Consider the following 26,677-nt stretch of genomic DNA (forward strand, 5'->3'; position numbering starts at 1 on the left):
ATTCACAGTAAGGTCAGTTATTTGTCAATCATATCGCTCACACACACACTTCATGCAGTGGTTTCCAGAGAGTTTACATGATTCACATCTGTCCCTGCCCCACAGGGGGAGCTTACAATCTATAGATCCTCAAGAAGATAGTGAAAGGATGCCATAGACTGCAGAGCTCTGCTGCGTTAGTGCTTTATTGTAACGCAGCAGAGCTCTGCAGTCTATGGCATCCTTTCACTATCTTCTTGCTGATGCTAATTGAGGTCTATACGGTGTGACCTTTGAAAGGAGTGCCTGCTATTGCAAAGATTGGGGATAAGCTGGTAATTCGTTTTGTTGGGAATCTATAGATCCTATCACATTCATACACAGAAGGGTCAGTTGTAGTGTGTGGGTTGCATAACGGAGTGATTGGAACCAAGGTGCATGATTTAGTGAATCTGGTGTTTGAACTACTGAATTGCATTGCAGTCGAGCGTGCACTACCAGACGGGACAGTAGCGAAGAGCTTAGCTTCTGGCTTGTGAGTGTGGAAGGGTTTTTACCTTGCAACGTACATAATCATTAAAACAACTCATTGCATTGCACAGATTTAACATCATTCACATCAGTCCCTGGCCCACGGGGGGAGCTTACAATCTAAGGATAGTATCACATTCATAGACAGAAGGGTCAGTTGTAGGTTTAGGTTGCATAACGGAGTGATTGGAACCAAGGTGCATGATTTAGTGAATCTGGTGTTTGAACTACTGAATTGCATACTAGTGAAGAAGGCACAGAATGCTAAGGTGTTTAAACTCATTGCATGTTGGGAGGGACACCCTGATTGATAAAGCCTGGCTTTACCCCCTCAATAGAGCAGTGATACCCCTCATCCTTCATGCTCCGAGTGAACAGGCACTACTGTCTGTCTTCCGTAATGAGGTATGCCTTCTTCCCCACATTACAGTCGAGCGTGCACTACCAGACGGGACAGTAGCGAAGAGCTTAGCTTCTGGCTTGTGAGTGTGGAAGGGTTTTTACCTTACAAGGTACATAATCATTAAAACAACTCATTGCATTGCACAGATTATACATCATTCACATCAGTCCCTGGCCCACGGGGGGAGCTTACAATCTAAGGATAGTATCACATTCATAGACAGAAGGGTCAGTTGTAGGTTTAGCTTGCATAACGGAGTGATTGGAACCAAGGTGCATGATTTAGTGAATCTGGTGTTTGAACTACTGAATTGCATACTAGTGAAGAAGCACAGAATGCTAAGGTGTTTAACTCATTGCATGTTGGGAGGGACACCCTGATTGATAAAGCCTGGCTTTACCCCTCAATAGAGCAGTGATACCCCTCATCCTTCATGCTCCGAGTGAACAGGCACTACTGTCTGTCTTCCGTAATGAGGTATGCCTTCTTCCCCACATTACAGTCGAGCGTGCACTACCAGACGGGACAGTAGCGAAGAGCTTAGCTTCTGGCTTGTGAGTGTGGAAGGGTTTTTACCTTACAAGGTACATAATCATTAAAACAACTCATTGCATTGCACAGATTATACATCATTCACATCAGTCCCTGGCCCACGGGGGGAGCTTACAATCTAAGGATAGTATCACATTCATAGACAGAAGGGTCAGTTGTAGGTTTAGGTTGCATAACGGAGTGATTGGAACCAAGGTGCATGATTTAGTGAATCTGGTGTTTGAACTACTGAATTGCATACTAGTGAAGAAGCACAGAATGCTAAGGTGTTTAACTCATTGCATGTTGGGAGGGACACCCTGATTGATAAAGCCTGGCTTTACCCCTCATAGAGCAGTGATACCCCTCATCCTTCATGCTCCGAGTGAACAGGCACTACTGTCTGTCTTCCGTAATGAGGTATGCCTTCTTCCCCACATTACAGTCGAGCGTGCACTACCAGACGGGACAGTAGCGAAGAGCTTAGCTTCTGGCTTGTGAGTGTGGAAGGGTTTTTACCTTACAAGGTACATAATCATTAAAACAACTGATTGCATTGCACAGATTATACATCATTCACATCAGTCCCTGGCCCACGGGGGGAGCTTACAATCTAAGGATAGTATCACATTCATAGACAGAAGGGTCAGTTGTAGGTTAGGTTGCATAACGGAGTGATTGGAACCAAGGTGCAATGATTTAGTGAATCTGGTGTTTGAACTACTGAATTGCATACTAGTGAAGAAGCACAGAATGCTAAGGTGTTTAACTCATTGCATGTTGGGAGGGACACCCTGATTGATAAAGCCTGGCTTTACCCCTCAATAGAGCAGTGATACCCCTCATCCTTCATGCTCCGAGTGAACAGGCACTACTGTCTGTCTTCCGTAATGAGGTATGCCTTCTTCCCCACATTACAGTCGAGCGTGCACTACCAGACGGGACAGTAGCGAAGAGCTTAGCTTTCTGGCTTGTGAGTGTGGAAGGGTTTTTACCTTACAAGGTACATAATCATTAAAACAACTCATTGCATTGCACAGATTATACATCATTCACATCAGTCCCTGGCCCACGGGGGAGCTTACAATCTAAGGATAGTATCACATTCATAGACAGAAGGGTCAGTTGTAGGTTTAGGTTGCATAACGGAGTGATTGGAACCAAGGTGCATGATTTAGTGAATCTGGTGTTTGAACTACTGAATTGCATACTAGTGAAGAAGCACAGAATGCTAAGGTGTTTAACTCATTGCACGTTGGGAGGGACACCCTGATTGATAAAGCCTGGCTTTACCCCTCAATAGAGCAGTGATACCCCTCATCCTTCATGCTCCGAGTGAACAGGCACTACTGTCTGTCTTCCGTAATGAGGTATGCCTTCTTCCCCACATTACAGTCGAGCGTGCACTACCAGACGGGACAGTAGCGAAGAGCTTAGCTTCTGGCTTGTGAGTGTGGAAGGGTTTTTACCTTACAAGGTACATAATCATTAAAACAACTCATTGCATTGCACAGATTATACATCATTCACATCAGTCCCTGGCCCACGGGGGAGCTTACAATCTAAGGATAGTATCACATTCATAGACAGAAGGGTCAGTTGTAGGTTTAGGTTGCATAACGGAGTGATTGGAACCAAGGTGCATGATTTAGTGAATCTGGTGTTTGAACTACTGAATTGCATACTAGTGAAGAAGCACAGAATGCTAAGGTGTTTAACTCATTGCATGTTGGGAGGGACACCCTGATTGATAAAGCCTGGCTTTACCCCTCAATAGAGCAGTGATACCCCTCATCCTTCATGCTCCGAGTGAACAGGCACTACTGTCTGTCTTCCGTAATGAGGTATGCCTTCTTCCCCACATTACAGTCGAGCGTGCACTACCAGACGGGACAGTAGCGAAGAGCTTAGCTTCTGGCTTGTGAGTGTGGAAGGGTTTTTACCTTACAAGGTACATAATCATTAAAACAACTCATTGCATTGCACAGATTTATACATCATTCACATCAGTCCCTGGCCCACGGGGGGAGCTTACAATCTAAGGATAGTATCACATTCATAGACAGAAGGGTCAGTTGTAGGTTTAGGTTGCATAACGGAGTGATTGGAACCAAGGTGCATGATTTAGTGAATCTGGTGTTTGAACTACTGAATTGCATACTAGTGAAGAAGCACAGAATGCTAAGGTGTTTAACTCATTGCATGTTGGGAGGGACACCCTGATTGATAAAGCCTGGCTTTACCCCTCAATAGAGCAGTGATACCCCTCATCCTTCATGCTCCGAGTGAACAGGCACTACTGTCTGTCTTCCGTAATGAGGTATGCCTTCTTCCCCACATTACAGTCGAGCGTGCACTACCAGACGGGACAGTAGCGAAGAGCTTAGCTTCTGGCTTGTGAGTGTGGAAGGGTTTTTACCTTACAAGGTACATAATCATTAAAACAACTCATTGCATTGCACAGATTATACATCATTCACATCAGTCCCTGGCCCACGGGGGGAGCTTACAATCTAAGGATAGTATCACATTCATAGACAGAAGGGTCAGTTGTAGGTTTAGGTTGCATAACGGAGTGATTGGAACCAAGGTGCATGATTTAGTGAATCTGGTGTTTGAACTACTGAATTGCATACTAGTGAAGAAGCACAGAATGCTAAGGTGTTTAACTCATTGCATGTTGGGAGGGACACCCTGATTGATAAAGCCTGGCTTTACCCCTCAATAGAGCAGTGATACCCCTCATCCTTCATGCTCCGAGTGAACAGGCACTACTGTCTGTCTTCCGTAATGAGGTATGCCTTCTTCCCCACATTACAGTCGAGCGTGCACTACCAGACGGGACAGTAGCGAAGAGCTTAGCTTCTGGCTTGTGAGTGTGGAAGGGTTTTTACCTTACAAGGTACATAATCATTAAAACAACTCATTGCATTGCACAGATTATACATCATTCACATCAGTCCCTGGCCCACGGGGGGAGCTTACAATCTAAGGATAGTATCACATTCATAGACAGAAGGGTCAGTTGTAGGTTTAGGTTGCATAACGGAGTGATTGGAACCAAGGTGCATGATTTAGTGAATCTGGTGTTTGAACTACTGAATTGCATACTAGTGAAGAAGCACAGAATGCTAAGGTGTTTAACTCATTGCACGTTGGGAGGGACACCCTGATTGATAAAGCCTGGCTTTACCCCTCAATAGAGCAGTGATACCCCTCATCCTTCATGCTCCGAGTGAACAGGCACTACTGTCTGTCTTCCGTAATGAGGTATGCCTTCTTCCCCACATTACAGTCGAGCGTGCACTACCAGACGGGACAGTAGCGAAGAGCTTAGCTTCTGGCTTGTGAGTGTGGAAGGGTTTTTACCTTACAAGGTACATAATCATTAAAACAACTCATTGCATTGCACAGATTATACATCATTCACATCAGTCCCTGGCCCACGGGGGGAGCTTACAATCTAAGGATAGTATCACATTCATAGACAGAAGGGTCAGTTGTAGGTTTAGGTTGCATAACGGAGTGATTGGAACCAAGGTGCATGATTTAGTGAATCTGGTGTTTGAACTACTGAATTGCATACTAGTGAAGAAGCACAGAATGCTAAGGTGTTTAACTCATTGCATGTTGGGAGGGACACCCTGATTGATAAAGCCTGGCTTTACCCCTCAATAGAGCAGTGATACCCCTCATCCTTCATGCTCCGAGTGAACAGGCACTACTGTCTGTCTTCCGTAATGAGGTATGCCTTCTTCCCCACATTACAGTCGAGCGTGCACTACCAGACGGGACAGTAGCGAAGAGCTTAGCTTCTGGCTTGTGAGTGTGGAAGGGTTTTTACCTTACAAGGTACATAATCATTAAAACAACTCATTGCATTGCACAGATTATACATCATTCACATCAGTCCCTGGCCCACGGGGGGAGCTTACAATCTAAGGATAGTATCACATTCATAGACAGAAGGGTCAGTTGTAGGTTTAGGTTGCATAACGGAGTGATTGGAACCAAGGTGCATGATTTAGTGAATCTGGTGTTTGAACTACTGAATTGCATACTAGTGAAGAAGCACAGAATGCTAAGGTGTTTAACTCATTGCACGTTGGGAGGGACACCCTGATTGATAAAGCCTGGCTTTACCCCTCAATAGAGCAGTGATACCCCTCATCCTTCATGCTCCGAGTGAACAGGCACTACTGTCTGTCTTCCGTAATGAGGTATGCCTTCTTCCCCACATTACAGTCGAGCGTGCACTACCAGACGGGACAGTAGCGAAGAGCTTAGCTTCTGGCTTGTGAGTGTGGAAGGGTTTTTACCTTACAAGGTACATAATCATTAAAACAACTCATTGCATTGCACAGATTATACATCATTCACATCAGTCCCTGGCCCACGGGGGGAGCTTACAATCTAAGGATAGTATCACATTCATAGACAGAAGGGTCAGTTGTAGGTTTAGGTTGCATAACGGAGTGATTGGAACCAAGGTGCATGATTTAGTGAATCTGGTGTTTGAACTACTGAATTGCATACTAGTGAAGAAGCACAGAATGCTAAGGTGTTTAACTCATTGCATGTTGGGAGGGACACCCTGATTGATAAAGCCTGGCTTTACCCCTCAATAGAGCAGTGATACCCCTCATCCTTCATGCTCCGAGTGAACAGGCACTACTGTCTGTCTTCCGTAATGAGGTATGCCTTCTTCCCCACATTACAGTCGAGCGTGCACTACCAGACGGGACAGTAGCGAAGAGCTTAGCTTCTGGCTTGTGAGTGTGGAAGGGTTTTTACCTTACAAGGTACATAATCATTAAAACAACTCATTGCATTGCACAGATTATACATCATTCACATCAGTCCCTGGCCCACGGGGGGAGCTTACAATCTAAGGATAGTATCACATTCATAGACAGAAGGGTCAGTTGTAGGTTTAGGTTGCATAACGGAGTGATTGGAACCAAGGTGCATGATTTAGTGAATCTGGTGTTTGAACTACTGAATTGCATACTAGTGAAGAAGCACAGAATGCTAAGGTGTTTAACTCATTGCATGTTGGGAGGGACACCCTGATTGATAAAGCCTGGCTTTACCCCTCAATAGAGCAGTGATACCCCTCATCCTTCATGCTCCGAGTGAACAGGCACTACTGTCTGTCTTCCGTAATGAGGTATGCCTTCTTCCCCACATTACAGTCGAGCGTGCACTACCAGACGGGACAGTAGCGAAGAGCTTAGCTTCTGGCTTGTGAGTGTGGAAGGGTTTTTACCTTACAAGGTACATAATCATTAAAACAACTCATTGCATTGCACAGATTATACATCATTCACATCAGTCCCTGGCCCACGGGGGGAGCTTACAATCTAAGGATAGTATCACATTCATAGACAGAAGGGTCAGTTGTAGGTTTAGGTTGCATAACGGAGTGATTGGAACCAAGGTGCATGATTTAGTGAATCTGGTGTTTGAACTACTGAATTGCATACTAGTGAAGAAGCACAGAATGCTAAGGTGTTTAACTCATTGCACGTTGGGAGGGACACCCTGATTGATAAAGCCTGGCTTTACCCCTCAATAGAGCAGTGATACCCCTCATCCTTCATGCTCCGAGTGAACAGGCACTACTGTCTGTCTTCCGTAATGAGGTATGCCTTCTTCCCCACATTACAGTCGAGCGTGCACTACCAGACGGGACAGTAGCGAAGAGCTTAGCTTCTGGCTTGTGAGTGTGGAAGGGTTTTTACCTTACAAGGTACATAATCATTAAAACAACTCATTGCATTGCACAGATTATACATCATTCACATCAGTCCCTGGCCCACGGGGGGAGCTTACAATCTAAGGATAGTATCACATTCATAGACAGAAGGGTCAGTTGTAGGTTTAGGTTGCATAACGGAGTGATTGGAACCAAGGTGCATGATTTAGTGAATCTGGTGTTTGAACTACTGAATTGCATACTAGTGAAGAAGCACAGAATGCTAAGGTGTTTAACTCATTGCATGTTGGGAGGGACACCCTGATTGATAAAGCCTGGCTTTACCCCTCAATAGAGCAGTGATACCCCTCATCCTTCATGCTCCGAGTGAACAGGCACTACTGTCTGTCTTCCGTAATGAGGTATGCCTTCTTCCCCACATTACAGTCGAGCGTGCACTACCAGACGGGACAGTAGCGAAGAGCTTAGCTTCTGGCTTGTGAGTGTGGAAGGGTTTTTACCTTACAAGGTACATAATCATTAAAACAACTCATTGCATTGCACAGATTATACATCATTCACATCAGTCCCTGGCCCACGGGGGGAGCTTACAATCTAAGGATAGTATCACATTCATAGACAGAAGGGTCAGTTGTAGGTTTAGGTTGCATAACGGAGTGATTGGAACCAAGGTGCATGATTTAGTGAATCTGGTGTTTGAACTACTGAATTGCATACTAGTGAAGAAGCACAGAATGCTAAGGTGTTTAACTCATTGCACGTTGGGAGGGACACCCTGATTGATAAAGCCTGGCTTTACCCCTCAATAGAGCAGTGATACCCCTCATCCTTCATGCTCCGAGTGAACAGGCACTACTGTCTGTCTTCCGTAATGAGGTATGCCTTCTTCCCCACATTACAGTCGAGCGTGCACTACCAGACGGGACAGTAGCGAAGAGCTTAGCTTCTGGCTTGTGAGTGTGGAAGGGTTTTTACCTTACAAGGTACATAATCATTAAAACAACTCATTGCATTGCACAGATTATACATCATTCACATCAGTCCCTGGCCCACGGGGGGAGCTTACAATCTAAGGATAGTATCACATTCATAGACAGAAGGGTCAGTTGTAGGTTTAGGTTGCATAACGGAGTGATTGGAACCAAGGTGCATGATTTAGTGAATCTGGTGTTTGAACTACTGAATTGCATACTAGTGAAGAAGCACAGAATGCTAAGGTGTTTAACTCATTGCATGTTGGGAGGGACACCCTGATTGATAAAGCCTGGCTTTACCCCTCAATAGAGCAGTGATACCCCTCATCCTTCATGCTCCGAGTGAACAGGCACTACTGTCTGTCTTCCGTAATGAGGTATGCCTTCTTCCCCACATTACAGTCGAGCGTGCACTACCAGACGGGACAGTAGCGAAGAGCTTAGCTTCTGGCTTGTGAGTGTGGAAGGGTTTTTACCTTACAAGGTACATAATCATTAAAACAACTCATTGCATTGCACAGATTATACATCATTCACATCAGTCCCTGGCCCACGGGGGGAGCTTACAATCTAAGGATAGTATCACATTCATAGACAGAAGGGTCAGTTGTAGGTTTAGGTTGCATAACGGAGTGATTGGAACCAAGGTGCATGATTTAGTGAATCTGGTGTTTGAACTACTGAATTGCATACTAGTGAAGAAGCACAGAATGCTAAGGTGTTTAACTCATTGCACGTTGGGAGGGACACCCTGATTGATAAAGCCTGGCTTTACCCCTCAATAGAGCAGTGATACCCCTCATCCTTCATGCTCCGAGTGAACAGGCACTACTGTCTGTCTTCCGTAATGAGGTATGCCTTCTTCCCCACATTACAGTCGAGCGTGCACTACCAGACGGGACAGTAGCGAAGAGCTTAGCTTCTGGCTTGTGAGTGTGGAAGGGTTTTTACCTTACAAGGTACATAATCATTAAAACAACTCATTGCATTGCACAGATTATACATCATTCACATCAGTCCCTGGCCCACGGGGGGAGCTTACAATCTAAGGATAGTATCACATTCATAGACAGAAGGGTCAGTTGTAGGTTTAGGTTGCATAACGGAGTGATTGGAACCAAGGTGCATGATTTAGTGAATCTGGTGTTTGAACTACTGAATTGCATACTAGTGAAGAAGCACAGAATGCTAAGGTGTTTAACTCATTGCATGTTGGGAGGGACACCCTGATTGATAAAGCCTGGCTTTACCCCTCAATAGAGCAGTGATACCCCTCATCCTTCATGCTCCGAGTGAACAGGCACTACTGTCTGTCTTCCGTAATGAGGTATGCCTTCTTCCCCACATTACAGTCGAGCGTGCACTACCAGACGGGACAGTAGCGAAGAGCTTAGCTTCTGGCTTGTGAGTGTGGAAGGGTTTTTACCTTACAAGGTACATAATCATTAAAACAACTCATTGCATTGCACAGATTATACATCATTCACATCAGTCCCTGGCCCACGGGGGGAGCTTACAATCTAAGGATAGTATCACATTCATAGACAGAAGGGTCAGTTGTAGGTTTAGGTTGCATAACGGAGTGATTGGAACCAAGGTGCATGATTTAGTGAATCTGGTGTTTGAACTACTGAATTGCATACTAGTGAAGAAGCACAGAATGCTAAGGTGTTTAACTCATTGCACGTTGGGAGGGACACCCTGATTGATAAAGCCTGGCTTTACCCCTCAATAGAGCAGTGATACCCCTCATCCTTCATGCTCCGAGTGAACAGGCACTACTGTCTGTCTTCCGTAATGAGGTATGCCTTCTTCCCCACATTACAGTCGAGCGTGCACTACCAGACGGGACAGTAGCGAAGAGCTTAGCTTCTGGCTTGTGAGTGTGGAAGGGTTTTTACCTTACAAGGTACATAATCATTAAAACAACTCATTGCATTGCACAGATTATACATCATTCACATCAGTCCCTGGCCCACGGGGGGAGCTTACAATCTAAGGATAGTATCACATTCATAGACAGAAGGGTCAGTTGTAGGTTTAGGTTGCATAACGGAGTGATTGGAACCAAGGTGCATGATTTAGTGAATCTGGTGTTTGAACTACTGAATTGCATACTAGTGAAGAAGCACAGAATGCTAAGGTGTTTAACTCATTGCACGTTGGGAGGGACACCCTGATTGATAAAGCCTGGCTTTACCCCTCAATAGAGCAGTGATACCCCTCATCCTTCATGCTCCGAGTGAACAGGCACTACTGTCTGTCTTCCGTAATGAGGTATGCCTTCTTCCCCACATTACAGTCGAGCGTGCACTACCAGACGGGACAGTAGCGAAGAGCTTAGCTTCTGGCTTGTGAGTGTGGAAGGGTTTTTACCTTACAAGGTACATAATCATTAAAACAACTCATTGCATTGCACAGTTTATACATCATTCACATCAGTCCCTGGCCCACGGGGGGAGCTTACAATCTAAGGATAGTATCACATTCATAGACAGAAGGGTCAGTTGTAGGTTTAGGTTGCATAACGGAGTGATTGGAACCAAGGTGCATGATTTAGTGAATCTGGTGTTTGAACTACTGAATTGCATACTAGTGAAGAAGCACAGAATGCTAAGGTGTTTAACTCATTGCACGTTGGGAGGGACACCCTGATTGATAAAGCCTGGCTTTACCCCTCAATAGAGCAGTGATACCCCTCATCCTTCATGCTCCGAGTGAACAGGCACTACTGTCTGTCTTCCGTAATGAGGTATGCCTTCTTCCCCACATTACAGTCGAGCGTGCACTACCAGACGGGACAGTAGCGAAGAGCTTAGCTTCTGGCTTGTGAGTGTGGAAGGGTTTTTACCTTACAAGGTACATAATCATTAAAACAACTCATTGCATTGCACAGATTATACATCATTCACATCAGTCCCTGGCCCACGGGGGGAGCTTACAATCTAAGGATAGTATCACATTCATAGACAGAAGGGTCAGTTGTAGGTTTAGGTTGCATAACGGAGTGATTGGAACCAAGGTGCATGATTTAGTGAATCTGGTGTTTGAACTACTGAATTGCATACTAGTGAAGAAGCACAGAATGCTAAGGTGTTTAACTCATTGCACGTTGGGAGGGACACCCTGATTGATAAAGCCTGGCTTTACCCCTCAATAGAGCAGTGATACCCCTCATCCTTCATGCTCCGAGTGAACAGGCACTACTGTCTGTCTTCCGTAATGAGGTATGCCTTCTTCCCCACATTACAGTCGAGCGTGCACTACCAGACGGGACAGTAGCGAAGAGCTTAGCTTCTGGCTTGTGAGTGTGGAAGGGTTTTTACCTTACAAGGTACATAATCATTAAAACAACTCATTGCATTGCACAGATTATACATCATTCACATCAGTCCCTGGCCCACGGGGGGAGCTTACAATCTAAGGATAGTATCACATTCATAGACAGAAGGGTCAGTTGTAGGTTTAGGTTGCATAACGGAGTGATTGGAACCAAGGTGCATGATTTAGTGAATCTGGTGTTTGAACTACTGAATTGCATACTAGTGAAGAAGCACAGAATGCTAAGGTGTTTAACTCATTGCATGTTGGGAGGGACACCCTGATTGATAAAGCCTGGCTTTACCCCTCAATAGAGCAGTGATACCCCTCATCCTTCATGCTCCGAGTGAACAGGCACTACTGTCTGTCTTCCGTAATGAGGTATGCCTTCTTCCCCACATTACAGTCGAGCGTGCACTACCAGACGGGACAGTAGCGAAGAGCTTAGCTTCTGGCTTGTGAGTTGCGAAAGGGTTTTTACCTTACAAGATATACAATCTTTAAAAAAGTCCTACCTTCTGTTCTTTAAATGTGCCATCGTCATTTGTTCCATGTCATCTGGCTTCCTCTTCTTATTTCTATAGCTCCGTCACATTTTATGCAGTGCATTTTACAGATTATACATCATTCACATCAGTCCTTGCCCCACTAGGAGAGCTTACAAGTCTAAGGATTCTATTACGTTCATTCACAGTAAGGTCAGTTATTTGTCAATCATATCGCTCACACACACACTTCATGCAGTGGTTTCCAGAGAGTTTACATGATTCACGTCTGTCCCTGCCCCACAGGGGGAGCTTACAATCTATAGATCCTATCACATTCATACACAGAAGGGCCAGTTGTAGTGTGTGGGTTGCATAACGGAGTGATTGGAACCAAGGTGCATGATTTAGTGAATCTGGTGTTTGAACTACTGAATTGCATACTAGTGAAGAAGCACAGAATGCTAAGGTGTTTAACTCATTGCACGTTGGGAGGGACACCCTGATTGATAAAGCCTGGCTTTACCCCTCAATAGAGCAGTGATACCCCTCATCCTTCATGCTCCGAGTGAACAGGCACTACTGTCTGTCTTCCGTAATGAGGTATGCCTTCTTCCCCACATTACAGTCGAGCGTGCACTACCAGACGGGACAGTAGCGAAGAGCTTAGCTTCTGGCTTGTGAGTGTGGAAGGGTTTTTACCTTACAAGGTACATAATCATTAAAACAACTCATTGCATTGCACAGATTATACATCATTCACATCAGTCCCTGGCCCACGGGGGGAGCTTACAATCTAAGGATAGTATCACATTCATAGACAGAAGGGTCAGTTGTAGGTTTAGGTTGCATAACGGAGTGATTGGAACCAAGGTGCATGATTTAGTGAATCTGGTGTTTGAACTACTGAATTGCATACTAGTGAAGAAGCACAGAATGCTAAGGTGTTTAACTCATTGCACGTTGGGAGGGACACCCTGATTGATAAAGCCTGGCTTTACCCCTCAATAGAGCAGTGATACCCCTCATCCTTCATGCTCCGAGTGAACAGGCACTACTGTCTGTCTTCCGTAATGAGGTATGCCTTCTTCCCCACATTACAGTCGAGCGTGCACTACCAGACGGGACAGTAGCGAAGAGCTTAGCTTCTGGCTTGTGAGTGTGGAAGGGTTTTTACCTTACAAGGTACATAATCATTAAAACAACTCATTGCATTGCACAGATTATACATCATTCACATCAGTCCCTGGCCCACGGGGGGAGCTTACAATCTAAGGATAGTATCACATTCATAGACAGAAGGGTCAGTTGTAGGTTTAGGTTGCATAACGGAGTGATTGGAACCAAGGTGCATGATTTAGTGAATCTGGTGTTTGAACTACTGAATTGCATACTAGTGAAGAAGCACAGAATGCTAAGGTGTTTAACTCATTGCATGTTGGGAGGGACACCCTGATTGATAAAGCCTGGCTTTACCCCTCAATAGAGCAGTGATACCCCTCATCCTTCATGCTCCGAGTGAACAGGCACTACTGTCTGTCTTCCGTAATGAGGTATGCCTTCTTCCCCACATTACAGTCGAGCGTGCACTACCAGACGGGACAGTAGCGAAGAGCTTAGCTTCTGGCTTGTGAGTGTGGAAGGGTTTTTACCTTACAAGGTACATAATCATTAAAACAACTCATTGCATTGCACAGATTATACATCATTCACATCAGTCCCTGGCCCACGGGGGGAGCTTACAATCTAAGGATAGTATCACATTCATAGACAGAAGGGTCAGTTGTAGGTTTAGGTTGCATAACGGAGTGATTGGAACCAAGGTGCATGATTTAGTGAATCTGGTGTTTGAACTACTGAATTGCATACTAGTGAAGAAGCACAGAATGCTAAGGTGTTTAACTCATTGCACGTTGGGAGGGACACCCTGATTGATAAAGCCTGGCTTTACCCCTCAATAGAGCAGTGATACCCCTCATCCTTCATGCTCCGAGTGAACAGGCACTACTGTCTGTCTTCCGTAATGAGGTATGCCTTCTTCCCCACATTACAGTCGAGCGTGCACTACCAGACGGGACAGTAGCGAAGAGCTTAGCTTCTGGCTTGTGAGTGTGGAAGGGTTTTTACCTTACAAGGTACATAATCATTAAAACAACTCATTGCATTGCACAGATTATACATCATTCACATCAGTCCCTGGCCCACGGGGGGAGCTTACAATCTAAGGATAGTATCACATTCATAGACAGAAGGGTCAGTTGTAGGTTTAGGTTGCATAACGGAGTGATTGGAACCAAGGTGCATGATTTAGTGAATCTGGTGTTTGAACTACTGAATTGCATACTAGTGAAGAAGCACAGAATGCTAAGGTGTTTAACTCATTGCACGTTGGGAGGGACACCCTGATTGATAAAGCCTGGCTTTACCCCTCAATAGAGCAGTGATACCCCTCATCCTTCATGCTCCGAGTGAACAGGCACTACTGTCTGTCTTCCGTAATGAGGTATGCCTTCTTCCCCACATTACAGTCGAGCGTGCACTACCAGACGGGACAGTAGCGAAGAGCTTAGCTTCTGGCTTGTGAGTGTGGAAGGGTTTTTACCTTACAAGGTACATAATCATTAAAACAACTCATTGCATTGCACAGATTATACATCATTCACATCAGTCCCTGGCCCACGGGGGGAGCTTACAATCTAAGGATAGTATCACATTCATAGACAGAAGGGTCAGTTGTAGGTTTAGGTTGCATAACGGAGTGATTGGAACCAAGGTGCATGATTTAGTGAATCTGGTGTTTGAACTACTGAATTGCATACTAGTGAAGAAGCACAGAATGCTAAGGTGTTTAACTCATTGCACGTTGGGAGGGACACCCTGATTGATAAAGCCTGGCTTTACCCCTCAATAGAGCAGTGATACCCCTCATCCTTCATGCTCCGAGTGAACAGGCACTACTGTCTGTCTTCCGTAATGAGGTATGCCTTCTTCCCCACATTACAGTCGAGCGTGCACTACCAGACGGGACAGTAGCGAAGAGCTTAGCTTCTGGCTTGTGAGTGTGGAAGGGTTTTTACCTTACAAGGTACATAATCATTAAAACAACTCATTGCATTGCACAGATTATACATCATTCACATCAGTCCCTGGCCCACGGGGGGAGCTTACAATCTAAGGATAGTATCACATTCATAGACAGAAGGGTCAGTTGTAGGTTTAGGTTGCATAACGGAGTGATTGGAACCAAGGTGCATGATTTAGTGAATCTGGTGTTTGAACTACTGAATTGCATACTAGTGAAGAAGCACAGAATGCTAAGGTGTTTAACTCATTGCACGTTGGGAGGGACACCCTGATTGATAAAGCCTGGCTTTACCCCTCAATAGAGCAGTGATACCCCTCATCCTTCATGCTCCGAGTGAACAGGCACTACTGTCTGTCTTCCGTAATGAGGTATGCCTTCTTCCCCACATTACAGTCGAGCGTGCACTACCAGACGGGACAGTAGCGAAGAGCTTAGCTTCTGGCTTGTGAGTGTGGAAGGGTTTTTACCTTACAAGGTACATAATCATTAAAACAACTCATTGCATTGCACAGATTATACATCATTCACATCAGTCCCTGGCCCACGGGGGGAGCTTACAATCTAAGGATAGTATCACATTCATAGACAGAAGGGTCAGTTGTAGGTTTAGGTTGCATAACGGAGTGATTGGAACCAAGGTGCATGATTTAGTGAATCTGGTGTTTGAACTACTGAATTGCATACTAGTGAAGAAGCACAGAATGCTAAGGTGTTTAACTCATTGCATGTTGGGAGGGACACCCTGATTGATAAAGCCTGGCTTTACCCCTCAATAGAGCAGTGATACCCCTCATCCTTCATGCTCCGAGTGAACAGGCACTACTGTCTGTCTTCCGTAATGAGGTATGCCTTCTTCCCCACATTACAGTCGAGCGTGCACTACCAGACGGGACAGTAGCGAAGAGCTTAGCTTCTGGCTTGTGAGTGTGGAAGGGTTTTTACCTTACAAGGTACATAATCATTAAAACAACTCATTGCATTGCACAGATTATACATCATTCACATCAGTCCCTGGCCCACGGGGGGAGCTTACAATCTAAGGATAGTATCACATTCATAGACAGAAGGGTCAGTTGTAGGTTTAGGTTGCATAACGGAGTGATTGGAACCAAGGTGCATGATTTAGTGAATCTGGTGTTTGAACTACTGAATTGCATACTAGTGAAGAAGCACAGAATGCTAAGGTGTTTAACTCATTGCACGTTGGGAGGGACACCCTGATTGATAAAGCCTGGCTTTACCCCTCAATAGAGCAGTGATACCCCTCATCCTTCATGCTCCGAGTGAACAGGCACTACTGTCTGTCTTCCGTAATGAGGTATGCCTTCTTCCCCACATTACAGTCGAGCGTGCACTACCAGACGGGACAGTAGCGAAGAGCTTAGCTTCTGGCTTGTGAGTGTGGAAGGGTTTTTACCTTACAAGGTACATAATCATTAAAACAACTCATTGCATTGCACAGATTATACATCATTCACATCAGTCCCTGGCCCACGGGGGGAGCTTACAATCTAAGGATAGTATCACATTCATAGACAGAAGGGTCAGTTGTAGGTTTAGGTTGCATAACGGAGTGATTGGAACCAAGGTGCATGATTTAGTGAATCTGGTGTTTGAACTACTGAATTGCATACTAGTGAAGAAGCACAGAATGCTAAGGTGTTTAACTCATTGCACGTTGGGAGGGACACCCTGATTGATAAAGCCTGGCTTTACCCCTCAATAGAGCAGTGATACCCCTCATCCTTCATGCTCCGAGTGAACAGGCACTACTGTCTGTCTTCCGTAATGAGGTATGCCTTCTTCCCCACATTACAGTCGAGCGTGCACTACCAGACGGGACAGTAGCGAAGAGCTTAGCTTCTGGCTTGTGAGTGTGGAAGGGTTTTTACCTTACAAGGTACATAATCATTAAAACAACTCATTGCATTGCACAGATTATACATCATTCACATCAGTCCCTGGCCCACGGGGGGAGCTTACAATCTAAGGATAGTATCACATTCATAGACAGAAGGGTCAGTTGTAGGTTTAGGTTGCATAACGGAGTGATTGGAACCAAGGTGCATGATTTAGTGAATCTGGTGTTTGAACTACTGAATTGCATACTAGTGAAGAAGCACAGAATGCTAAGGTGTTTAACTCATTGCACGTTGGGAGGGACACCCTGATTGATAAAGCCTGGCTTTACCCCTCAATAGAGCAGTGATACCCCTCATCCTTCATGCTCCGAGTGAACAGGCACTACTGTCTGTCTTCCGTAATGAGGTATGCCTTCTTCCCCACATTACAGTCGAGCGTGCACTACCAGACGGGACAGTAGCGAAGAGCTTAGCTTCTGGCTTGTGAGTGTGGAAGGGTTTTTACCTTACAAGGTACATAATCATTAAAACAACTCATTGCATTGCACAGATTATACATCATTCACATCAGTCCCTGGCCCACGGGGGGAGCTTACAATCTAAGGATAGTATCACATTCATAGACAGAAGGGTCAGTTGTAGGTTTAGGTTGCATAACGGAGTGATTGGAACCAAGGTGCATGATTTAGTGAATCTGGTGTTTGAACTACTGAATTGCATACTAGTGAAGAAGCACAGAATGCTAAGGTGTTTAACTCATTGCACGTTGGGAGGGACACCCTGATTGATAAAGCCTGGCTTTACCCCTCAATAGAGCAGTGATACCCCTCATCCTTCATGCTCCGAGTGAACAGGCACTACTGTCTGTCTTCCGTAATGAGGTATGCCTTCTTCCCCACATTACAGTCGAGCGTGCACTACCAGACGGGACAGTAGCGAAGAGCTTAGCTTCTGGCTTGTGAGTGTGGAAGGGTTTTTACCTTACAAGGTACATAATCATTAAAACAACTCATTGCATTGCACAGATTATACATCATTCACATCAGTCCCTGGCCCACGGGGGGAGCTTACAATCTAAGGATAGTATCACATTCATAGACAGAAGGGTCAGTTGTAGGTTTAGGTTGCATAACGGAGTGATTGGAACCAAGGTGCATGATTTAGTGAATCTGGTGTTTGAACTACTGAATTGCATACTAGTGAAGAAGCACAGAATGCTAAGGTGTTTAACTCATTGCACGTTGGGAGGGACACCCTGATTGATAAAGCCTGGCTTTACCCCTCAATAGAGCAGTGATACCCCTCATCCTTCATGCTCCGAGTGAACAGGCACTACTGTCTGTCTTCCGTAATGAGGTATGCCTTCTTCCCCACATTACAGTCGAGCGTGCACTACCAGACGGGACAGTAGCGAAGAGCTTAGCTTCTGGCTTGTGAGTGTGGAAGGGTTTTTACCTTACAAGGTACATAATCATTAAAACAACTCATTGCATTGCACAGATTATACATCATTCACATCAGTCCCTGGCCCACGGGGGGAGCTTACAATCTAAGGATAGTATCACATTCATAGACAGAAGGGTCAGTTGTAGGTTTAGGTTGCATAACGGAGTGATTGGAACCAAGGTGCATGATTTAGTGAATCTGGTGTTTGAACTACTGAATTGCATACTAGTGAAGAAGCACAGAATGCTAAGGTGTTTAACTCATTGCACGTTGGGAGGGACACCCTGATTGATAAAGCCTGGCTTTACCCCTCAAATAGAGCAGTGATACCCCTCATCCTTCATGCTCCGAGTGAACAGGCACTACTGTCTGTCTTCCGTAATGAGGTATGCCTTCTTCCCCACATTACAGTCGAGCGTGCACTACCAGACGGGACAGTAGCGAAGAGCTTAGCTTCTGGCTTGTGAGTGTGGAAGGGTTTTTACCTTACAAGGTACATAATCATTAAAACAACTGATTGCATTGCACAGTTTATACATCATTCACATCAGTCCCTGGCCCACGGGGGGAGCTTACAATCTAAGGATAGTATCACATTCATAGACAGAAGGGTCAGTTGTAGGTTTAGGTTGCATAACGGAGTGATTGGAACCAAGGTGCATGATTTAGTGAATCTGGTGTTTGAACTACTGAATTGCATACTAGTGAAGAAGCACAGAATGCTAAGGTGTTTAACTCATTGCATGTTGGGAGGGACACCCTGATTGATAAAGCCTGGCTTTACCCCTCAATAGAGCAGTGATACCCCTCATCCTTCATGCTCCGAGTGAACAGGCACTACTGTCTGTCTTCCGTAATGAGGTATGCCTTCTTCCCCACATTACAGTCGAGCGTGCACTACCAGACGGGACAGTAGCGAAGAGCTTAGCTTCTGGCTTGTGAGTGTGGAAGGGTTTTTACCTTACAAGGTACATAATCATTAAAACAACTCATTGCATTGCACAGATTATACATCATTCACATCAGTCCCTGGCCCACGGGGGGAGCTTACAATCTAAGGATAGTATCACATTCATAGACAGAAGGGTCAGTTGTAGGTTTAGGTTGCATAACGGAGTGATTGGAACCAAGGTGCATGATTTAGTGAATCTGGTGTTTGAACTACTGAATTGCATACTAGTGAAGAAGCACAGAATGCTAAGGTGTTTAACTCATTGCATGTTGGGAGGGACACCCTGATTGATAAAGCCTGGCTTTACCCCTCAATAGAGCAGTGATACCCCTCATCCTTCATGCTCCGAGTGAACAGGCACTACTGTCTGTCTTCCGTAATGAGGTATGCCTTCTTCCCCACATTACAGTCGAGCGTGCACTACCAGACGGGACAGTAGCGAAGAGCTTAGCTTCTGGCTTGTGAGTGTGGAAGGGTTTTTACCTTACAAGGTACATAATCATTAAAACAACTGATTGCATTGCACAGATTATACATCATTCACATCAGTCCCTGGCCCACGGGGGGAGCTTACAATCTAAGGATAGTATCACATTCATAGACAGAAGGGTCAGTTGTAGGTTTAGGTTGCATAACGGAGTGATTGGAACCAAGGTGCATGATTTAGTGAATCTGGTGTTTGAACTACTGAATTGCATACTAGTGAAGAAGCACAGAATGCTAAGGTGTTTAACTCATTGCACGTTGGGAGGGACACCCTGATTGATAAAGCCTGGCTTTACCCCTCAATAGAGCAGTGATACCCCTCATCCTTCATGCTCCGAGTGAACAGGCACTACTGTCTGTCTTCCGTAATGAGGTATGCCTTCTTCCCCACATTACAGTCGAGCGTGCACTACCAGACGGGACAGTAGCGAAGAGCTTAGCTTCTGGCTTGTGAGTGTGGAAGGGTTTTTACCTTACAAGGTACATAATCATTAAAACAACTCATTGCATTGCACAGTTTATACATCATTCACATCAGTCCCTGGCCCACGGGGGGAGCTTACAATCTAAGGATAGTATCACATTCATAGACAGAAGGGTCAGTTGTAGGTTTAGGTTGCATAACGGAGTGATTGGAACCAAGGTGCATGATTTAGTGAATCTGGTGTTTGAACTACTGAATTGCATACTAGTGAAGAAGCACAGAATGCTAAGGTGTTTAACTCATTGCACGTTGGGAGGGACACCCTGATTGATAAAGCCTGGCTTTACCCCTCAAATAGAGCAGTGATACCCCTCATCCTTCATGCTCCGAGTGAACAGGCACTACTGTCTGTCTTCCGTAATGAGGTATGCCTTCTTCCCCACATTACAGTCGAGCGTGCACTACCAGACGGGACAGTAGCGAAGAGCTTAGCTTCTGGCTTGTGAGTGTGGAAGGGTTTTTACCTTACAAGGTACATAATCATTAAAACAACTCATTGCATTGCACAGATTATACCTAATTCACATCAGTCCCTGGCCCACGGGGGGAGCTTACAATCTAAGGATAGTATCACATTCATAGACAGAAGGGTCAGTTGTAGGTTTAGGTTGCATAACGGAGTGATTGGAACCAAGGTGCATGATTTAGTGAATCTGGTGTTTGAACTACTGAATTGCATACTAGTGAAGAAGCACAGAATGCTAAGGTGTTTAACTCATTGCACGTTGGGAGGGACACCCTGATTGATAAAGCCTGGCTTTACCCCTCAAATAGAGCAGTGATACCCCTCATCCTTCATGCTCCGAGTGAACAGGCACTACTGTCTGTCTTCCGTAATGAGGTATGCCTTCTTCCCCACATTACAGTCGAGCGTGCACTACCAGACGGGACAGTAGCGAAGAGCTTAGCTTCTGGCTTGTGAGTGTGGAAGGGTTTTTACCTTACAAGGTACATAATCATTAAAACAACTCATTGCATTGCACAGTTTATACATCATTCACATCAGTCCCTGGCCCACGGGGGGAGCTTACAATCTAAGGATAGTATCACATTCATAGACAGAAGGGTCAGTTGTAGGTTTAGGTTGCATAACGGAGTGATTGGAACCAAGGTGCATGATTTAGTGAATCTGGTGTTTGAACTACTGAATTGCATACTAGTGAAGCACAGAATGCTAAGGTGTTTAATTCATTACATGTTGGGAGACGGGACAGTAGCGAAGAGCTTAGCTTCTGGCTTGTGAGTGTGAGGATTTGTAGCTTACAAGGTATTTAATCATTTAAAAAATCCTACCTTCACTTTTTCAGATGTAACTTCTTTTATTTTTTCCATGTCTTCTTCTCTATATTAAATCCAACTGGCTCTGCTGGATGGAATAGTAGTAGATAGTATAACTTCTGGCTTCCTCTTTTTATTTCTATGGCATCATCACATTTTACACATTTCATTACACAAATTAGATGTCATTTAAACCAGTTTCTGCCCCAACGTTTCTTACAATTTAATCTTCCTATCACGTTCACTTACAGTAAAGTCAGATATACATTATTTCTTTGGCTCAAACGCACACTTTATGCATTGGTTTCCAGAGAGTTTACATCATTTACATCACTCCTTTCCCCATGGGGGGAGCTTACAATCTAAGGATCCTATCATATTCATACACAGAAGGGTCAGTTGTAGCGTGTGGGTTTTATAAAGGAGTAATTAGGATCAATGTGGATGATGGAGTGAATGTTGTATATGAACTACTTAAATGTATACTGTTGGAGAGAAGGATTAATGAATGCTAAGGTGTTGCTGTCTAGAAGTAGAATTATTGGAAGGTGTAATTGTGTTTGAGATGTAATGAAGTGGAATCAAGCACACAATGCTAAGGTATTTTCTTCTGTGGCATTTTGGATTAGGTGCTGCAGGTTAGGCTCTGCTTTGGAAGAAGAAGCAGGTCCAACCGCACTCAGATGGATCCACAGGACCAGTGAAAATTAGTTAAAAAATATATATTTTATTTGGACAAAGTTAAAAAGTGTATATTTGCATCTCCATCCGCCCTATGCATTTCGCACCCACTTGGGGCACTTAGTCATGGACTTACTAATTTTCTCTGGTCCTGTGGATACGTCTGAGTGCCGGTTGGCCCTGCTTCTTCTTCATACCTGCTCCCTAAAGCTGGGGGGCTGGGGCACCCAGACCATATTTACTATTTGATGAGACATTTATAATGTATTCTTGGGCATCTTGTTTCTCGTAACTATAGACTCTGCTTATACTGTACCTCCAACACTGTTGGTTCTAGCCCCACCTCCATGCTGGGTCTGGAAAAGACCTTATTCACAAAATTGGAAAAATAGGGACAAGCTAAAGAGGCTACACAGCACTCAGAAATCACACCAACCCCCCATGGGAGACTCACCACCTCCACAAGACTCAAACTACATTAATCATACGCTTCAAAATGCACAATAGATTTATTTAATTAGACTTTTAATAATCTACTACGCTAAGTTTGATGTGCTACAGCAAACTGTAATCACAACACCTTTTAGAATTTAATCTAATACTCAGTAACTGAATACTGGAGATTAGAGGATAATTAATGTAGATTACCAAATTAACACAACAGAAAACAAGATCAGCTATAGACTTAATTACTAAATTAACTTTGAGAAAAAATAGATAATCTAGATAATAGATCTTGGAGAAGTAAGTTTCATTGGGGTACCAGTGTCAATTCATCTGGCAGACATTCCCAAGTTTATCCTCAATATTCTCTGCAATTCTCTGAGTTTATAACATCAGTTATCTGACAACAGCATTGAAAGGGCACACGGGCTGGGGAGTGAGTGATCCTAGAATAGGAAAAGAAGTCACCCAGTTATGGCAGAATTGATCTTACAGGCATGTAGAAAAGTAAGAGATCTCCAGGTACAAGACCATAAGATACAGGTCTTTCAGGGCTTCTCAGCCAAAGTATCACAGAAGAGAGAGAATTAACACCAATTTGCAGATAATAATTTCAAAACGGCATGCACTTTTCGCTTACATACCCAGCAAAATTAAGCATTATTTTGAATAGTTAAACACACATCTTCCTCAACCCCCAAACATCAAGGGAGCACTTGGGTTTATGCAGAAAGAAACAAAAGGAAACTGTCACAATGGGCAGAGGCCATGCAACTAACAGACATATTGCGATGGAAAAACCCAGAGGAAAGTGTTCTCATGCTACTCCGCTACGCACAATGTCCAGAATAGACCTGGCCCTAGCCACAGGTGACTTAATACAACATGTACGAACAGCAAAATATTTACCCTGAGGTATTTCTGATCATGCTCCTTTACTTGTCAACCTAGGACTACTTTCACCCAGGGAAACCAAACCCTGGAGATTAAGCCCACTATGGCTAGTTAATGACACAGTGGCAGAGGCATCAACCAAGGCTATAACAGAATACTGGGCCCTAAACACAGCAACTGCAGCCCCCCCCCATGGTTTGGGATGCATTTAAAGCCACAATGAGAGGAATCCTTATCCGTGCCATAGCGGGAGCTAGAGCCAAAGCTGTAGAAGAAATTCAGAAAATGCAGTATATAGCTGAATATTGCTGCAAAGGAGAACAAACTTTACTCTTTACTCATACCCCTAAAATGTCTTCTTTTTTCTAACTAAAAGTTGAACAGAAAAAAGGGGAGCACACTTGCAAATAAGCCAAATTGAAACACTGGGTGATACACCTTTATGCCAGAGAGATCGACAGATATAAATATAAGACGGCTTTACAGCAATATCCTAGCAACACATAGGGAGGTAGGATCTAGAGTGGTAGTCTCTTTGGATGCAGCCAAGGCTTTCGACTCGGTCGAATGGTCGTTCTTGTGGGAGGTCAATGAAAGGTTTGGATTGGGCGGCCAGTTCATCACATGGGTGGGACTCCTGTATCAAAACCCCCAAGCACGAATAAGTGTCAATAATATATTGTCAAACACCTTTCAGCTGAGTAGTGGCACCCGCCAGGGATGCCCCCCTTTCGCCGTTATTGTTCGCCTTGGCGATAGAAGCAATGGCTATTCTAATACGCACAGCCCACAATATAGCAGGAATGCATCTGGGTAGGGTGGAGGAGCGCATCTCCCTATATGCTGATGATGTATTATTATACTTAAGTGATCCCGGACCCTCACTACAGTCAACTTTTGCAATTATAAATGAGTTCAGAGGATACTCGGGGTTATGCATAAACTGGGAAAAATCCAGTATCGTTCCAGTAGATGAAGGCATAGACCCCAATAGCTACCCCCTTCCCCTGTAAGCTGAGCAAGCTCCTTCAAGTATCTGGGCGTTACGACCACAAGGGATAGCACTAAATACACAGAGTTAAACCTTACCCCGGTCACAGAAAGTAGTCAATCAAACTCAAGCAATGGGGGAATTTACCCCTGACAATATGGGGTAGGATCAACCAAAATTTTTGTATATCCTCCACAATTCTCCTATGTACATCCCCAAAACAGTATTCCAACATATTGAACATATGCAGCCTTCGTTCATATGGGGTAATAAATCCCAGAGATTTGCCAAGTCCAAACTAAAGGCCCCAATTGACGAAGGCGGACTGGGCTTCCCAGACCTACAATAATACCTCTTAGCCTCACAATTGTACTATGTGGGCTGGTGGATAACGCCAGACCCCAACAACCCTAACTTCCAATTGCAGGCTACTTTGGCAGGCTCAGCAGAAACCCTTTAACGTATACTTTATTGAAAATTAGCAGACCTGCAAGTGAGACAACCACTTCTTACCACCCCACACAAGGTTTGGACGGTGGTTCTGCGGATCACTAGCCTTAAAAACACATTACTCAAAATTGATTAACCTATTTGGGCCACTCTCACCTTCCTCATTTCCAACAACTCCTAACATATATGAGGTGGCCAAGGGCCGGGATTAGGACTTTGTGCGATGCAGCACTGGATGGGCAGTTGCTCACCAGAGAACAACTATTACAGTCTCATCCCGGAGTCCAAATTAACCATCTAGTGTACCAACAATTTAAGCATGCCTTCATAGCACAATTCACATCAACCAGAGTGGAACTGGTAACACCTCCCTTTTAGAGGCCCTTAAATCACCAAACCAAAAAAAAAAACCTATATGGGAAATTACTCTGTGCAATTCCCTCACCATCTGCCAAAGCATATGAGGCTTGGCATGCAGATATCCCCACTTTAACAGCAGAAGAATGGGAGGAGAGTAAAGACAAAGCGTACCAGTACCTCATTGCTAATAGAGATAGGCTTATCCAGTTTAAGCTATTACATCGGATTCACATCACACCACTGCGCCTAAGCCAATGGGTGAGATAAATAAAGCATATTGCCCAAAGTGTCAACAGCAGGCGGCTGGTTATATTCATATGATGTGGAACTGCCCTCAAATCCGTAAATACTGGGATAGAGTTATGTCCCACATCCAGTGCAAAACTACCTTCCCCAAAATTATGTCTCCACAAGTCTGTGTACTGGGGGTGATAGATGAGATTGTCCCGCTAAATGCAAAGAGAGACCTATGGCGATCTCTACTGTTCCACGTAGGGATGCACCGAATCCAGGATTCGGTTCGGGATTCGGCCAGGATTCGGCCTTTTTCAGCAGGATTCGGATTCGGCCGAATCCTTCTTCCCGGCCGAACCAAATCCGAATCCTAATTTGCATATGCAAATTAGGGGTGGGGAGGGAATGTGCAACTTTTTGTCAGAAAACAAAAAAGTAAAAAATGTTTTCCCCTTCCCACCCCTAATTAACATATGCAAATTAGGGTTCGGATTCGGTTCGGTATTCGGCCGAATCTTTCACGAAGGATTCGGGGGTTCGGCCGAATCCAAAATAGTGGATTCGGTGCATCCCTAGTTCCACGCCAGGAAAGCATTGCTTATGAAATGCATGGACCCGAAGCCACCTTCCCTCTGGTTTTGGTTAGCCTTAATAAACAAAAATCTCCCACTCATACAACTGACATACCTAGCTAGAGGGTACCCGAACAAATATGGGAAAATCTGGGATGAGTGGACTGAGGCCAACTCATAGCAAACGCCAAGGTATACTAGGGCATCACTAGATAAAACCAACCCCACCTCTAATGTACTGGTGTGAATTGCAACTTGACTGTAAGAAATGTTGAATGTCGTGTCAATTATTGAGCACTAATTGTACATGAACCCCCCTCTTCTCTTCTTTACCCCCCAAGTATCAGAAAATTAAAAATAAATACTTATAAAGAAAGAAAAAAAAAGGACTTTGAAAGAGTACCTTAAAGCCACACAGCTACAGTGAAACTTCAATTTTTACTACCCTGATTTCAGATTTCAGATATTTTACATTGTTCTTTGTTTTTTTGTCCCACCAATTTATAATGCATTTC

The 26,677-nt window shown here is 44.4% G+C and overlaps 1 long non-coding RNA gene across 1 annotated transcript in view; it reads left to right on the forward strand.

Moving 5' to 3' along the window:
* Positions 1-26,677, forward strand: part of LOC121403005 — a 49,843-nt gene that overhangs the window by 3,578 nt on the left and 19,588 nt on the right. The window lies entirely within an intron of this gene.

Source organism: Xenopus laevis, chromosome 1L (assembly GCF_017654675.1).
Source record: "Xenopus laevis strain J_2021 chromosome 1L, Xenopus_laevis_v10.1, whole genome shotgun sequence".
In the NCBI taxonomy this organism is placed as follows: Eukaryota; Metazoa; Chordata; class Amphibia; order Anura; family Pipidae; genus Xenopus; species Xenopus laevis.